Source organism: Ascaphus truei (genome assembly GCF_040206685.1).
Source record: "Ascaphus truei isolate aAscTru1 chromosome 13 unlocalized genomic scaffold, aAscTru1.hap1 SUPER_13_unloc_5, whole genome shotgun sequence".
Taxonomy (NCBI): Eukaryota; Metazoa; Chordata; class Amphibia; order Anura; family Ascaphidae; genus Ascaphus; species Ascaphus truei.
In genome coordinates, this window is record NW_027453849.1 from 687663 (window position 1) to 705172 (window position 17510).

Genomic DNA, 17510 nt, shown 5'->3' on the forward strand with positions numbered 1-17510 from the left:
AAGCTGATACTATAGACCGCATACAAAAAGCTTGGCCCATTGCAGACGCACTTACCAGAACGCCGTCCTACTGTCTCTGTATGTTCTACCTACCAATTAGATTGTAAGCTCTTCAGAGCAGGGACTCCTTTTCCTAAATGTTACTTTTATGTCTGAAGCACTTATTCCCATGATCTGTTATTTGTATTATTTATATGATTGTCACGTGTATTACTGCGGTGAAGCGCTTTCTACATAAATGGCGCTATATAAATAAAGACATACAGTACATACATACATACAACATACAACATGACAAAGCATATAGTTAAATATTTATCTGTTTCTCTCTCATAAGTGGGGTCCGACTTACTTATCTCTCTCTCTCTCTCTCTCTCTCTCTCTCTCTCTCTCTCTCTCTCTCTCTCTCTCTCTCTCTCTCTCTCTCTCTCTCTCTCTCTCTCTCTCTCTCTCTCTCTCGTATCATCAAGAGGGTAATCTAAAGTTAATTTGCAGAATTTCAATAACCCTTGGCATTTGTAAATAGTTTCTTTAGTAAATAAAGAGTTCAATTGAAAATAGATACATTTTATTGAAGAGTTTTAAATATATTCTTAGTAAAATATGTTACAAACTGACTTATAAATATAAATCTTATTTACAGATAGTCACAGAGCTTGGCATCAGTTACAGATTAGTCAGGGGTTTTTTTTGTTTTTTTAGGGCTTAAGTATCTCATGGGGGAAATAAGTCTGGATGGTGGGTATCCGTAACGTTTAGAGATGTTATGATCCTTCTGCCTCTGAACAAAGCACTGTAACCTCCCCTTGGAGGTATGTTGACAGGCTTACTCCCTCTCCAGTTGTGATTTCCTTTTCATAGCCTCTCTCTCCTCTCTCTGTTCTGGTGGAATAGGTATGGAAACCTCAAGCTCTTGGAGAGGCTGTTGACAGAAGGATGGAGTGAAGTTGTCCACTCTGCTGGGTACATTGATAGGAAGCTGCAGGTTAGAAAGCTGGTGCTTCTGGTTGAAAGGAGCTTCAATGGGGATAGTGGTTTGGCTGACCTTTTTAATGCATGTCACTGCAGCTTTCCGTTCTATCGATATCACTGGGAAGTGTTTGGGATTCTCTATAACTGAAGCTTTGTTTTCCCCACGTTGTTTGATTTCACTGGTTTTAATGCCAGGAGCTGGAATGGGGATAGTGGTTTGGCTCACCTTTTCAATGCATCTTACTGCAGCTTCCTGTTCTATGGATATCACTGGGAAGTGTTTGGGATTCTCTATAACTGAAGCTTTGTTTTCCCCATGTTGTTTGATTTCACTGGTTTTAATGTCAGGTCTTGTGTACTCATGTATTTTAAATAGCCTAGGCCTGGCATTAATACCGACACCTTTAATTCCAGAAATACTGTCCTGTTTTTTGGCCATGAACCTTTTAATCGCATCAGTAAGAGACCACTGAACATGAGAAGCAGAAGTCTGGCTTTGGCGTCCTTGCATTGGTCCAAGCTTATTTCCAAGTGTAATGGATTCTGCGGGTGCCCCTGGACCTGTGGGACCTGCTTTTTTACCCAATGGGTGAAATACTTGAACAGAGTTAATCATTTGGAGGCTGAGGTTGCTGTGATGGGCTTTCACCTTTCCTTGTTCAGAAGGTTCCAATGACTTCTTGCCCTTCCCAAGAACTTCTGAATTCACTCCAGGCTGATTAGCACTTTTTCTTTTGAGAGCTTTGGGGTTATTATCAGTACCACAAGCCAGCGCTTGCTCAAAACTGAAAACGCTGGTCTGGTTCTTTGTTTTCTTCACTAGCTGCTTAATATTGCTGTTCTGTTTACGTTTGATCCCCATCTCTTGAGGTGTCTTCCGCTCAGAACTATGAGTAACTGCAGGAGACTTTGCATCTTTACATTTGATCCCCATCTCCTGAGGTGTCTTCCGCTCAGGACTATGAGTAACAGCAGGTGTTTTTGCATATTTACGTTTGATCCCGATCTCCTGAGGTGTCTTCCGCTCAGGACAATGAGTAACTGCAGGAGTCTTTGCATTTTTAAGTTTGATCCCCATCTCCTGAGGTGTCTTCCGCTCAGGACTATGAGTAACTGCAGGAGTTTTTGCATATTTACGTTTGATCCCCATCTCCTGAGGTGTCTTCCGCTCAGGACTATGAGTAACTGCAGGAGTCTTTGCATCTTTACGTTTGATCCCTATCTCCTGAGTTTTCTTCAGTTTAGGATTAATATGAGTAACAGCAGGTGTCTTTGCATCCATTGTACCTTCACGGCTTTGCTGCATCTTTTCAGATACCTTATTGGAAATGTGGGCACCTGAGAGACAAACACGTTTCATCTTTTTTAACAGAACAGCCTCGTCACCAGATTGTGGGCCATGGGGTGACTTCCCTGGTATAGGAGCAGAAGAATGATTTACTGGCTTTGACATTGGTTTTACCTTCTTTTGCAGTGCAGTTTGAGGGACTTGATCCTTTGCAGCTGAATAAAGGATCTTTTTCTTCTTTGTTTCCACTTTGGAGCACTTTGGTACCCCCTCAGACTTTGACGGACACTCAGTCTTCACTGAACTCAGCACGTTATTACGAACCTTCTGAGCAATATGTGAGGGGGCCTTCACCTCTGAAGATCTCTTCGCCATATCTTTTAACCCACCCCTTTTCCACACTGGCACATATAACTCTTTGTTGCTTTGCACATCAATATGTAACTTTGAGAGGTGGCTCAGCTTCCGAGCTGGTTGAGTTGGGTACATTAGAGGTGGTTCACTTTTTTCATTAGCAGCAAGCTGAACTGCTCCTTGTGTAATTAAACTGGCCTGGGAAATATGTTGGGCTCCAAGCGAGGTCTGACACACTGTAACAAAATCAAAAAGGAGAAATAATCAATTATCATAAATACCAACACATTGTACATAATAACACAAAGGAAGAAAAGCAAACACATGCTTAATCCCTTCAGTATTGGCGAGGACTACATACTGTAGAGTTCTATATATTTGTAACACTACAGTGGCGAATGACCGTAATTAAAGATCTTTATAACAGGTAATGGTATCGGTCAAGGAGAAGATTTTGAACAATGATTAGTAAAGATTCTCCATATCTCACCTTGTAAGGTCTGCATTCCTCTAAGGGGTATGAATGGTGGCTGCTGAAGTTGTGCATACTGGGTGGCCATTATACAAGGCCCTATTGTAGCACGTCTTTCCAAATGTGTGTTGGGACGGAAAGTAACAGGCTGCGTTGTGGCTTCTCCCCTAACCTGTCCTGCAAATCCTGTGTATCCTCCTGTAGCAGTGTGGTAGAATCCTCCGTTCATGTCCGATACACGAGGGTAAGCGCGTGTTGCCTGTGGGATCTGCTGTAGATACATTGGTGTTCCTGCAGACCCTTGTTGCAAAATCATGCCTTGGGCCCCATGTCTGTAGACTTCAGTATTCCTCCCTACTGGGTGGAAGCTGTTGCTCCATGAAGGGTAAGCAGTGGTGACTGCAGGAGCACTGCAGGTCGGTGGAGGGTTCACAGCAGAGGAATTTAAAAACTGATCTGTAAGGAAGAAAGGTAAAAGTGAAGGGCCAGAAAAGCACAATCAAGGCACATTTCTTTAACACACGGGGACTCAACTCCAGTCATCAAACCCCCCACAATAGGTCAACTTTTCAGGATATTCCAGCTTTAGCACAGGTGGCCCAATCACTCAATCAGCCTCTGATTGAGTCACCTGTGCTGAAGCAGGGACTGATTGAGCGAGCTGTGCTGAAGCAGGGACGGATTGAGCCACCTCCGCTGAAGCTGGGATATCCTGAAAGCCTGACTTTGGGGGGTTAGGACTGCTTTAACAGACCTGCTAAAAGATATTCTTGATATCAAATACATATGAAATACATAGAGATGCTCACTTGGCTTGGTATTTTTATTTTGCCTTTAAAATATTTGGGGTTTTGGTTCTGGTTTTGAATAAAGTTTTTGGTGGTCTTTGTTTTGTTATGAATAGCAAGCACTAACAGGGATAATGGCTTGCTGGGAAAACACATTTATTTGATTATCAATGTTACATACCACTACTCTGATCAATAGTGGTCAGAAGTTTCAATATTTAAATACATTTTTAAGCAAGCTCCATGATTGCCTTCTATAGCATTGCTATGTATTGAAACACCAGAGCACCCGTACATTTTAGCTCAATATATGGGGTTTAATCTATAAATATATATATAGATATATATTTATACATATACATATACATATATGATGTGTTGGGATGTAACACAGACAGAAAACTATTTCTAGGTAGTTTTCAACACAAAGTGGCAACTGGCATATAAAACTTGTGCAGTCCATCACCTGCTTTCATGTCCACCTATGAACACAATGACAAATATAGATGTACCATAGCTTTCGGAACTGGATCTTTAAAAATAAAAATAAAAACATAAAAATTGCCTGTTCCTACTGTAGTATTTTGTGGTAATATTATGGTGTGGTATTCTGAGACGTCTGGTATATTGAGGTATCTGGAGGAGCACTCAGGTCAGCTATATCTGTAAATCAAGTGGCAGATTCTGCCCTCGTTTTGTGGCTTTGTCTTTTTTGGGGCCTTTGTATTACTGTAGAGTAGTGGTTTCCAACCTTTTTTTGGTTAAGGAACCATATGTGAAATTCTGAGGGACCCCAACCCTCTCTAACAACGAGTCTAAGATGAGATGCATTGTAATATACCCCAACCCTATCTAATAGTGCGTCTGAGATCAGATGAAGTGTGAGGAACCCCAATCCTCTCTAATAGCGCTTCTGAGATCAGATGCATTGTAAGGAACCCCAACCCTCTCTAATAGCGCGTCTGAGATCAGATGCATTGTAAGGAACCCCAACCCTCTCCAATAGCGCGTTTGAGATAAGATGCATTGTACTGTAAATTCTTCTGTATTAAGTACAATTTTAAAATGACCTAAAAATTACAGCGAACCCTTTAGGGATGCCCGGGGAATCCTAGGGTTCCTAGGATCCGTGGTTGAAAAACACTGCTGTAGACAATAATTTAAGGATATGGCTGAAAGTAGTCGAACATTACACCCCACGGTGTAGAATTGGTCCAATAGTTATTGACCTAAACTTAGGGCAAGGAAAAAGCATGCCTTATACATAACTAATCCTACTGTATACACTAAGGTTCCTGTGTCTTTTTTTACTATCCCATAGATCCCATAGACGTTTGCCGCTTTGACATTTATGTATACAGTACATGTGTTCTTTTCTATACATTACTGTTCAAATCATTTAAGATTTTGAATTACAAGCCAGATATAAAAGTAAATACAATAAAACAAATATGTGTGTATGTATCTATAATAAATCAGTTTTGACATTTATAAAAAAAAATATTATCCAATTAAGGCCAGGTACCTAACCCCCCTGGGTGTTGTCTACCTCCGTCCCTCCCCCCCGCCCCCCACCCCATCCGTCTTCTTTCTCCCATCCATTGATAGGAGTCATGTTATCTGTTCTGTACCCCATAAAACATTGTGAAAGTAAACAGTTCAGAAATATAGATATTATCCATTTCTTTTTGGGTATGTAAAGGTCACGTTGCTTCCTACCTGCCATGATACAGAGTTAAGGTGGAGATAATTAGTCTCTCTGTACAGCGCCACTCTTTTCCTATCTCTGAGATGTCCACAAAACTAACGGTTTCCTTCGGGAACTAATTCAAGTCACGCACAAACAAGTTTACATTTGTGTATTTATCTCAGTCTCTAAGGCCATTCCATGATGTCATTACAGAACACTGCTGCTGGCATCTCCTAGGAGGCTCAATGATACTGTCTCGTGATGTCATAATAGAGAAATCAGCTACTGTTGACATTTAATTTCAAGTGGTTGAGAAGTGGTTAACTTGAGTAGCAGTCATAAAAATCACAGCTACTGTGATACATTGTATTACATACATTGGGTGACACAAGTACACATATGGACAGTGCCACTGACAGCAGTGGGATCAACATACTGTATCACTGGGTTCAAATGCATTGACTTCATGGCAAGATAAAGTATCACAGATTATAATGAGATGTATCACAGTCTGCGTCTCTGCCCCAGCATGCACCTTGGGGAGAGTCAGTAGGAGGAGTTGGGGAGGAGTTACATGGCACACAGATTATAATGAGATGTATCACAGTCTGCGTCTCTGCCCCAGCTTGCACCTTGGGGAGAGTCAGTAGAAGGAGTTGGGGGGAGTTACATGGTGCACAGATTATAATCAGATGTATCACATTCTGCGTCTCTGCCCCAATTTGCACCTTGGGGAGAGTGAGTAGGATGAGTTGGGGGCAGTTACATGGTGCACAGATTAAAATGAGATGCGTCACAAGTTGCATTTCTCTGATACTTTTTTTTAACCTTTTATTTGCCCAAAACAATCCTCCATATCTGAAGTGCCATAAGTCTAACATACCGCGTCAGAAGTAAGAAACTGTTCTTACAGTATATATGCTGCGGCTCTGCTCCAAAAAATAGAGCCATGCGTCTAAACACAATTACTCTATGTTGCTGCATAGACCTTTTATGTCTAATTCCAGCACTGGGGAAGTGTTCAACTCCATTCAAGGGCAGTCTAAACTAAACTACTACTTTGGTACAGCACTGCACTTTGCTTTAATGCTTCAGACATACACATTATGGGCTTTGAATGGGTCCCCCTGCTTATTTGTGGGGGGATAGAGATGAGTCTTTTACAATGAGAGTGCTACTGGATCTATGTTCTATATACAGTGACACCTCGCAGCCTTAATTACAATTTATTTTGGGATGTTTTTTGTCAGTACACTAAAACCTCCTCTTGGATAGACACAGGGGGATATTCTAGTAGCTGGGAGTTGTGCAAAAGCGTGCAGAAAGAGCCTTATCCGATTGGATTTCTAGAACAGCGGTGCGCAAACTGGGGGGCGCGACCCCCACGCGGGGCGCAAGACTGCCGTCTGGGGGGCGTGGGGTTTACAGAGGCCCCGCGCGCTTCCCGAAGGCACTTAAATTAAGTGCCGGGGGAGCTGCAGGGCCTCTGTAAACCTTCACTTACCTAGGCTCCGGCGGCTTCCTTCCTGCGTCGCCATGGCAACGCGGCATCAAAATGACGCTGTGAGGTCATGTGACGTCACGTTACTAGGGCAACGTGACGTCATGACGCCGGAGCGCAGGTGAATGGGGGTTCTGCTTTAGATATTGTGAAGCGGGGGCATCCAGACACTGATTAAGGGGTGCAGGAAACTAGTCATTCACACCTGGCTTTTATTTCTAGATCGACATTTACACAGACACACACACACACACACGTAACAAGGGCTAATTGTAGTATAATGTAATACAATAAATATATTTGTCATTTAAATGGATTTTTTTCATATGTTTTATTTTAAAGCGGGGTTGGGGGCGGAACTAGGGGCGGGGTTGGGGGCGGGACTAGGTGGCGAGTAGATTTTTTGGTTGGGCGAGTAGATTTTTGGGTGATTTGTCGAACACTGTATATATTTATATAGATATTAGTATGTACCATTGACTTTTATACACCAAGTGCAATCCATTTCTGTGCGCTAAACAGTATTTTGGGGCTGGGCGCAGATGGAGAAATTTGAACTTAGTACACGAGTGCAATTGAAGTTTGACATGCGCCGAAACCCTCCACCCCTCCCCCCGCTCAGTTTGCGATGCTTAGTATATTGGCCTCAGTAGGTCTCTCCCGTCCACTTCAAAGTAACGTATTGACAACCAAAGGGGACCTGCTACAGTAGTTTTTGGTGATTTCATCAGTCCCACTTGGCAAATAGTATATTGGAGATTCAAAAAAAGAGAAAGCGCTCGTTAAAGTAACACATTCTTTGATATTTTTAATCGAAAACAATGATATTCTTCCAGTGTATTAGTCAAGCACCTTACAGTTCACAAATACACACTAGAGAGGGTTGGGGTTCCTTACAATGCATTGATCAAATACATTGTAAGGAGCCCCAACCCTCTCTAACAGCGCGTCTGAAATCTGCATTGTAAGGAATCCCAACTTTCTCTAATAGCGCGTCTGAGATCAGATGCATTCAAAGGAGCCCCAACCCTCTCTAATAGCGCGTCTGAGATCAGATGCATTGTAAGGAACCCCAACCCTCTCTAATTGTGACCCTTGCACTCACCACGAACAAGGCGGACCCCCGGTACTGAGGTGGGAAAGTAGAAACTGCGCACCCACAGCAGTGGAGGCACGCCTGGATTGTCAGCGTAGCCGGGTCGGGGTTGGAGAGAGAGGGTAGTCCAGATACTTGCCGCGGTCATGGGGAGGAGCCAGTAACGGTAGATGTCCGTTGTGCCGAGGTCGAGGGTTGGAGCTGGTGGGTTAAAAGAATGTCCTATATCCGTGGTCAGGGATGGAGAGATGCAGGTAGTCGAGGGCAAGCTGGGGTCGTTATACAGAGAGCGTCCAAGAGTCTAGCCGTGTCGGTACACATGAGGTCAAACTGAAAGCAAGAGAGGCAAGGCGCAAGGCAAAGCAGGAATGTAGGAACACAAGGCTACTATGGTCTATGCTCAGCAATGTGTGACTGAGCAAGCAGAGATTAAATAGGAGGACTGGAGCAATGAAAGTGAGAGGCGGAACGGAGGTGTGGCCCCGCGGGAGCTGTGATTGGACGCAGAGCGCAGGAGACAGGTGGGCATTGTTACGGGTGTTGTGTCGCAGCTGGGGAGTGGTGCACGATCGTCCCGTGAGCGCGCCGCGCGTGAGTGACACGTGACACGAACGGGGGGTGGGACCAAGCTCCATAGAGATGTTTGAAAACCTCTGTGTGCGCGCGCTTTTGTTGCCGGTCATTTGATTAGATGAGTTATTAAAAGCAAATTGTGTAGTTACTGTACACTCTCTCCAGTTCATTTATTTTTTCGTTCCGGTTGTGCATCGCACATTTTTCACTTTGTACTATCTCCCTAGCGAACAACACACCAAAAGGTGCCCTGCAGCAACCCACAGGAGCAGGATTGAACTGATGCACCCTTTGGTTTCATAATCTCCTTTGGTGTCATCCAAAATGGCCTGGCGAAGAGTTTTTCCGTAGAGTCGCTTGTAATGAACTTTGTTATTATTGAGGATAGAGTCTATGATATTGGCCGACTAGCAAGTCTACAGTTATTGATTTAAAAAGTTAACTAGGTGCCATTCCATGTGAACATTTACAGCTGATTTGTGATAGCTCAATAACAGAGCAGAACCAGCTAGGCGCCATCTTTTCTACATGTATATACTGTAAACCCCTAGACTGATCATTTACACCATTTATAAGTGGAGTTGGTAAGGATACCTCTCTATTTATGAGACAAAGGCTTGGACATTACTGTAGTGTTTTTGATTTAAACAAACAGGGCCCAAAATCTACTGTTGGGATTGTTTTTTGGAGCCCCAGATTTGGTCTTTGGACTTGTTTTTGTCATAGTTTATAGACTGCTTGTTCACTGGATTGATTGTACTTAATATGTCATACCAAAATATTACACAACATATGAATTTATAGTCACAAATACATTTTGCGAGAGTGTACGCAACAGCTCTACTCTGGGGGCCATGATGTTCACTTTTAAATGTCACATCTTCTTTAATATACACTAATGCAACATAGAGCGCTCCCAGGTGGTATCGAATTGGTCTAACTGCATCAATACGAGGCTCCCAACATGTTTCACAGACTCTCTTTAGTGTTAAATTGGGTAAGGATTTTAAAAGAATGATTTATCTGTTGGTGGACCTGGGGAAGAAATTATACAACGGTTGAATTAAGCCCAAAAATTAAATGGCACCTATATTGGGTTTGGCAGTGTTGTTAACCACTAGGTTCAAATAATGAGAACTACATGGTACATAAAACGCACGTGGGTTCATGTTCAACATGTCTTTGAACTCCATTATGCTTTCCCCGCATATTTGCAGCATTTTCATAGCTTTGGCCCTGCATATTTTCTACATTTATATTGAGATCCAATAGTTCCTTTATTATCCAATCACTTAAGATGATGTCATTTCTGCCAAAAAATAAAATGGAAGCCATCACATGGTACATCCACCAATTAGATTGGTGGATATATCATTTGTCAGTCAAATGTGATGTCACAGGCCTTATATAAGGTCTGTCATGTCTTATTTGACCCTAAGAAGCCGTCTGATCAACATCTCCCGGACCTGTGAAGAAGAAAAAACTACTCACCCGGGCCCACTCTTCCAGCAACTGAGGATCATGGACCCACCCTCCCCATGGCTTTCTTTCACCCCCCCTCCCCATGTCTCTTTCATCCCCCCATGTCTCTCTATCGCCTCCCTCCCCATGTCTCTTTCACCCCTCTCCCCATGTCTCTTTTTCACGCCCCACCCCATGGCTCTCTTTCACCCCCCTCTCTATGTCTCTTGCACCCCCTCCCCGTGTTTCTCTATCATCCCCCCCCTCCAAATGTCTCTCTATCACCCCCCCTCTAAATGTCTCTCGATCACCTCCCCATGTCTCTTTCACCCTCCCCTCCCAATGTCTCTTCACCCCTGCCCCCATGTCTCTTTACCCCTGTTCCCATGTCTCTTCACCGCCGCTCCCCATGACTCTTTCACCCACTCCCCATGTCTCTTTCACCCACTCCCCATGTCTCTTTCACCCCTCCCCATGTCTCTCTTTTAAACCCATTCCCATGTCTCTATATCACCCCCTACCTATGTCTCTCTTTCACCCTCCTCCCCTCGCCATGTCTCTTTCACCCCCCTCCCCTCACCATGTCTCTCCTTCACCCCCCTCCCCTCGCCATGACTCTCACCCCTCCACCTTCCTTCCACATGTCATAAACTCACACACACACTCACACTTAACAATTCTTGGTATATCTATAGAGGGTATTACTGTGCATCTGTATTATTTTTTAGTATAATGCTACTAGTAGTAGTACTTTTTTTTAAACAACTCTGAATTAAAATTTTAATGTATCATAATGTAACAATCATTTTTTGTTTCTATAGCAACCATTTACAAAGTCACATCCCCTTCCTATTTTGAAACAGGCTCTGGCAACCCCCCCCCCCCTTTTTTTGAACACTGCCCTCTCCCTAGCTGTGCAAAACTCAATTGTATCCAGTGACTGCCTGGTCACATGATCACCCCAGAGAACTTTGCATTTTTGGTCCTCTTCTGCTGCACTGGCAACCATTTAGTCAACCCCCGAGCCGAATCTTCACCGATCAATCGCAACTTAGCTAATTACTTATCAATGTGTGGATTGTATTGATGCACATATCAAAGGGATTTTTTTTTTTTAAACGACAGCTTGGACTGCTGCTTTAAAGGTGGGCAGAGTAAGTTTGGAAACGGGGAGGAGTCACAGACCTCCAAACAATTTAAATCTGCGCACACAAACCCATGTAAACTCAACCCCAGACCCACCTCACCATATATATTTGTCTTAAGGAGTGCTACTGGGTATGTGACATTGTACAGTATAAACACAAGGAAGAGAAGCCCAATGCAACATGATCCTCCGCCGACTTAAATTTAACATGTCAAAAACAGAACTCCTTATATTTCATGCCAAACCTGGCCCTACTACCACCTTCCACATTACTGTTGGAAGAACTACTATACATGCAGTAGCCCAAGCACGCTGCCCTGGGGGTCACAGACTCCTCTCTCACATTCAAAAGGTAGCTAAACCTGTCGTTTTTTCTTCCGCAAGATACGCCCTTCCACTGTTGCTCGACAGCTAAAACTCTGACACAGACCCTCATTCTCTACCATCTCAAATACTGGAACCTTCTGCTGTCCGGTCTTACTGCCTCTCACCTGTCTCCCCTACAATCTATCCTAAACGCTGCTGCCAGAATCACTCTACTCTTTCCTAAATCTGTCTCAGCATCTCCCCTGCTGAAATCCCTCTCCTGGCTTCCTATCAAATCCCGTATCTCACACTCAATTCTCCTCCTCACTTTTAAAGCTTTACACTCTTCTGCCCCTCCTTACAGCTCAGCTCTAATTTCTCGCTATGCACCATCCCGACTCTTGCGATCCGCCCAATGATGTCTTCTATCTACCCCTTTTGTATCTAAAGCCCTCTCTCGCCTTAAACCTTTCTCACTGACTGCCCTCACCTCTGGAGTGCCCTTCCCATCAATACCCGACTAGCACCTTCTCTATCCACCTTTAAGACCCACATTCTAACACATCTGCTTAAAGAAGCATGTGAGTAGCTCCGAGGCTGATACTATAGACCGCATACAAAAAGCTTGGCCCATTGCAGACGCACTTACCAGAACGCCGTCCTACTGTCTCTGTATGTTCTACCTACCAATTAGATTGTAAGCTCTTCAGAGCAGGGACTCCTTTTCCTAAATGTTACTTTTATGTCTGAAGCACTTATTCCCATGATCTGTTATTTGTATTATTTATATGATTGTCACGTGTATTACTGCGGTGAAGCGCTTTCTACATAAATGGCGCTATATAAATAAAGACATACAGTACATACATATATACAACATACAACATGACAAAGCATATAGTTAAATATTTATCTGTTTCTCTCTCATAAGTGGGGTCCGACTTACTTATCTCTCTCTCTCTCTCTCTCTCTCTCTCTCTCTCTCTCTCTCTCTCTCTCTCTCTCTCTCTCTCTCGTATCATCAAGAGGGTAATCTAAAGTTAATTTGCAGAATTTCAATAACCCTTGGCATTTGTAAATAGTTTCTTTAGTAAATAAAGAGTTCAATTGAAAATAGATACATTTTATTGAAGAGTTTTAAATATATTCTTAGTCAAATATGTTACAAACTGACTTATAAATATAAATCTTATTTACAGATAGTCACAGAGCTTGGCATCAGTTACAGATTAGTCAGGGTTTTTTTTTGTTTTTTTAGGGCTTAAGTATCTCATGGGGGAAATAAGTCTGGATGGTGGGTATCCGTAACGTTTAGAGATGTTATGATCCTTCTGCCTCTGAACAAAGCACTGTAACCTCCCCTTGGAGGTATGTTGACAGGCTTACTCCCTCTCCAGTTGTGATTTCCTTTTCATAGCCTCTCTCTCCTCTCTCTGTTCTGGTGGAATAGGTATGGAAACCTCAAGCTCTTGGAGAGGCTGTTGACAGAAGGATGGAGTGAAGTTGTCCACTCTGCTGGGTACATTGATAGGAAGCTGCAGGTTAGAAAGCTGGTGCTTCTGGTTGAAAGGAGCTTGAATGGGGATAGTGGTTTGGCTGACCTTTTTAATGCATGTCACTGCAGCTTTCCGTTCTATGGATATCACTGGGAAGTGTTTGGGATTCTCTATAACTGAAGCTTTGTTTTCCCCACGTTGTTTGATTTCACTGGTTTTAATGCCAGGAGCTGGAATGGGGATAGTGGTTTGGCTCACCTTTTCAATGCATCTTACTGCAGCTTCCTGTTCTATGGATATCACTGGGAAGTGTTTGGGATTCTCTATAACTGAAGCTTTGTTTTCCCCATGTTGTTTGATTTCACTGGTTTTAATGTCAGGTCTTGTGTACTCATGTATTTTAAATAGCCTAGGCCTGGCATTAATACCGACACCTTTAATTCCAGAAATACTGTCCTGTTTTTTGGCCATGAACCTTTTAATCGCATCAGTAAGAGACCACTGAACATGAGAAGCAGAAGTCTGGCTTTGGCGTCCTTGCATTGGTCCAAGCTTATTTCCAAGTGTAATGGATTCTGCGGGTGCCCCTGGACCTGTGGGACCTGCTTTTTTACCCAATGGGTGAAATACTTGAACAGAGTTAATCATTTGGAGGCTGAGGTTGCTGTGATGGGCTTTCACCTTTCCTTGTTCAGAAGGTTCCAATGACTTCTTGCCCTTCCCAAGAACTTCTGAATTCACTCCAGGCTGATTAGCACTTTTTCTTTTGAGAGCTTTGGGGTTATTATCAGTACCACAAGCCAGCGCTTGCTCAAAACTGAAAACGCTGGTCTGGTTCTTTGTTTTCTTCACTAGCTGCTTAATATTGCTGTTCTGTTTACGTTTGATCCCCATCTCTTGAGGTGTCTTCCGCTCAGGACTATGAGTAACTGCAGGAGACTTTGCATCTTTACATTTGATCCCCATCTCCTGAGGTGTCTTCCGCTCAGGACTATGAGTAACAGCAGGTGTTTTTGCATATTTACGTTTGATCCCGATCTCCTGAGGTGTCTTCCGCTCAGGACAATGAGTAACTGCAGGAGTCTTTGCATTTTTAAGTTTGATCCCCATCTCCTGAGGTGTCTTCCGCTCAGGACTATGAGTAACTGCAGGAGTTTTTGCATATTTACGTTTGATCCCCATCTCCTGAGGTGTCTTCCGCTCAGGACTATGAGTAACTGCAGGAGTCTTTGCATCTTTACGTTTGATCCCTATCTCCTGAGTTTTCTTCAGTTTAGGATTAATATGAGTAACAGCAGGTGTCTTTGCATCCATTGTACCTTCACGGCTTTGCTGCATCTTTTCAGATACCTTATTGGAAATGTGGGCACCTGAGAGACAAACACGTTTCATCTTTTTTAACAGAACAGCCTCGTCACCAGATTGTGGGCCATGGGGTGACTTCCCTGGTATAGGAGCAGAAGAATGATTTACTGGCTTTGACATTGGTTTTACCTTCTTTTGCAGTGCAGTTTGAGGGACTTGATCCTTTGCAGCTGAATAAAGGATCTTTTTCTTCTTTGTTTCCACTTTGGAGCACTTTGGTACCCCCTCAGACTTTGACGGACACTCAGTCTTCACTGAACTCAGCACGTTATTACGAACCTTCTGAGCAATATGTGAGGGGGCCTTCACCTCTGAAGATCTCTTCGCCATATCTTTTAACCCACCCCTTTTCCACACTGGCACATATAACTCTTTGTTGCTTTGCACATCAATATGTAACTTTGAGAGGTGGCTCAGCTTCCGAGCTGGTTGAGTTGGGTACATTAGAGGTGGTTCACTTTTTTCATTAGCAGCAAGCTGAACTGCTCCTTGTGTAATTAAACTGGCCTGGGAAATATGTTGGGCTCCAAGCGAGGTCTGACACACTGTAACAAAATCAAAAAGGAGAAATAATCAATTATCATAAATACCAACACATTGTACATAATAACACAAAGGAAGAAAAGCAAACACATGCTTAATCCCTTCAGTATTGGCGAGGACTACATACTGTAGAGTTCTATATATTTGTAACACTACAGTGGCGAATGACCGTAATTAAAGATCTTTATAACAGGTAATGGTATCGGTCAAGGAGAAGATTTTGAACAATGATTAGTAAAGATTCTCCATATCTCACCTTGTAAGGTCTGCATTCCTCTAAGGGGTATGAATGGTGGCTGCTGAAGTTGTGCATACTGGGTGGCCATTATACAAGCCCCTATTGTAGCACGTCTTTCCAAATGTGTGTTGGGACGGAAAGTAACAGGCTGCGTTGTGGCTTCTCCCCTAACCTGTCCTGCAAATCCTGTGTATCCTCCTGTAGCAGTGTGGTAGAATCCTCCGTTCATGTCCGATACACGAGGGTAAGTGCGTGTTGCCTGTGGGATCTGCTGTAGATACATTGGTGTTCCTGCAGACCCTTGTTGCAAAATCATGCCTTGGGCCCCATGTCTGTAGACTTCTGTATTCCTCCCTACTGGGTGGGAGCTGTTGCTCCATGAAGGGTAAGCAGTGGTGACTGCAGGAGCACTGCAGGTCGGTGGAGGGTTCACAGCAGAGGAATTTAAAAACTGATCTGTAAGGAAGAAAGGTAAAAGTGAAGGGCCAGAAAAGCACAATCAAGGCACATTTCTTTAACACACGGGGACTCAACTCCAGTCATCAAACCCCCCACAATAGGTCAACTTTTCAGGATATTCCAGCTTTAGCACAGGTGGCCCAATCACTCAATCAGCCTCTGATTGAGTCACCTGTGCTGAAGCAGGGACTGATTGAGCGAGCTGTGCTGAAGCAGGGACGGATTGAGCCACCTCCGCTGAAGCTGGGATATCCTGAAAGCCTGACTTTGGGGGGTTAGGACTGCTTTAACAGACCTGCTAAAAGATATTCTTGATATCAAATACATATGAAATACATAGAGATGCTCACTTGGCTTGGTATTTTTATTTTGCCTTTAAAATATTTGGGGTTTTGGTTCTGGTTTTGAATAAAGTTTTTGGTGGTCTTTGTTTTGTTATGAATAGCAAGCACTAACAGGGATAATGGCTTGCTGGGAAAACACATTTATTTGATTATCAATGTTACATACCACTACTCTGATCAATAGTGGTCAGAAGTTTCAATATTTAAATACATTTTTAAGCAAGCTCCATGATTGCCTTCTATAGCATTGCTATGTATTGAAACACCAGAGCACCCGTACATTTTAGCTCAATATATGGGGTTTAATCTATAAATATATATATAGATATATATTTATACATATACATATACATATATGATGTGTTGGGATGTAACACAGACAGAAAACTATTTCTAGGTAGTTTTCAACACAAAGTGGCAACTGGCATATAAAACTTGTGCAGTCCATCACCTGCTTTCATGTCCACCTATGAACACAATGACAAATATAGATGTACCATAGCTTTCGGAACTGGATCTTTAAAAATAAAAATAAAAACATAAAAATTGCCTGTTCCTACTGTAGTATTTTGTGGTAATATTATGGTGTGGTATTCTGAGACGTCTGGTATATTGAGGTATCTGGAGGAGCACTCAGGTCAGCTATATCTGTAAATCAAGTGGCAGATTCTGCCCTCGTTTTGTGGCTTTGTCTTTTTTGGGGCCTTTGTATTACTGTAGAGTAGTGGTTTCCAACCTTTTTTTGGTTAAGGAACCATATGTGAAATTCTGAGGGACCCCAACCCTCTCTAACAACGAGTCTAAGATGAGATGCATTGTAATATACCCCAACCCTATCTAATAGTGCGTCTGAGATCAGATGAAGTGTGAGGAACCCCAATCCTCTCTAATAGCGCTTCTGAGATCAGATGCATTGTAAGGAGCCCCAACCCTCTCTAATAGCGCGTCTGAGATCAGATGCATTGTAAGGAACCCCAACCCTCTCCAATAGCGCGTTTGAGATAAGATGCATTGTACTGTAAATTCTTCTGTATTAAGTACAATTTTAAAATGACCTAAAAATTACAGCGAACCCTTTAGGGATGCCCGGGGAATCCTAGGGTTCCTAGGATCCGTGGTTGAAAAACACTGCTGTAGACAATAATTTAAGGATATGGCTGAAAGTAGTCGAACATTACACCCCACGGTGTAGAATTGGTCCAATAGTTATTGACCTAAACTTAGGGCAAGGAAAAAGCATGCCTTATACATAACTAATCCTACTGTATACACTAAGGTTCCTGTGTCTTTTTTTACTATCCCATAGATCCCATAGACGTTTGCCGCTTTGACATTTATGTATACAGTACATGTGTTCTTTTCTATACATTACTGTTCAAATCATTTAAGATTTTGAATTACAAGCCAGATATAAAAG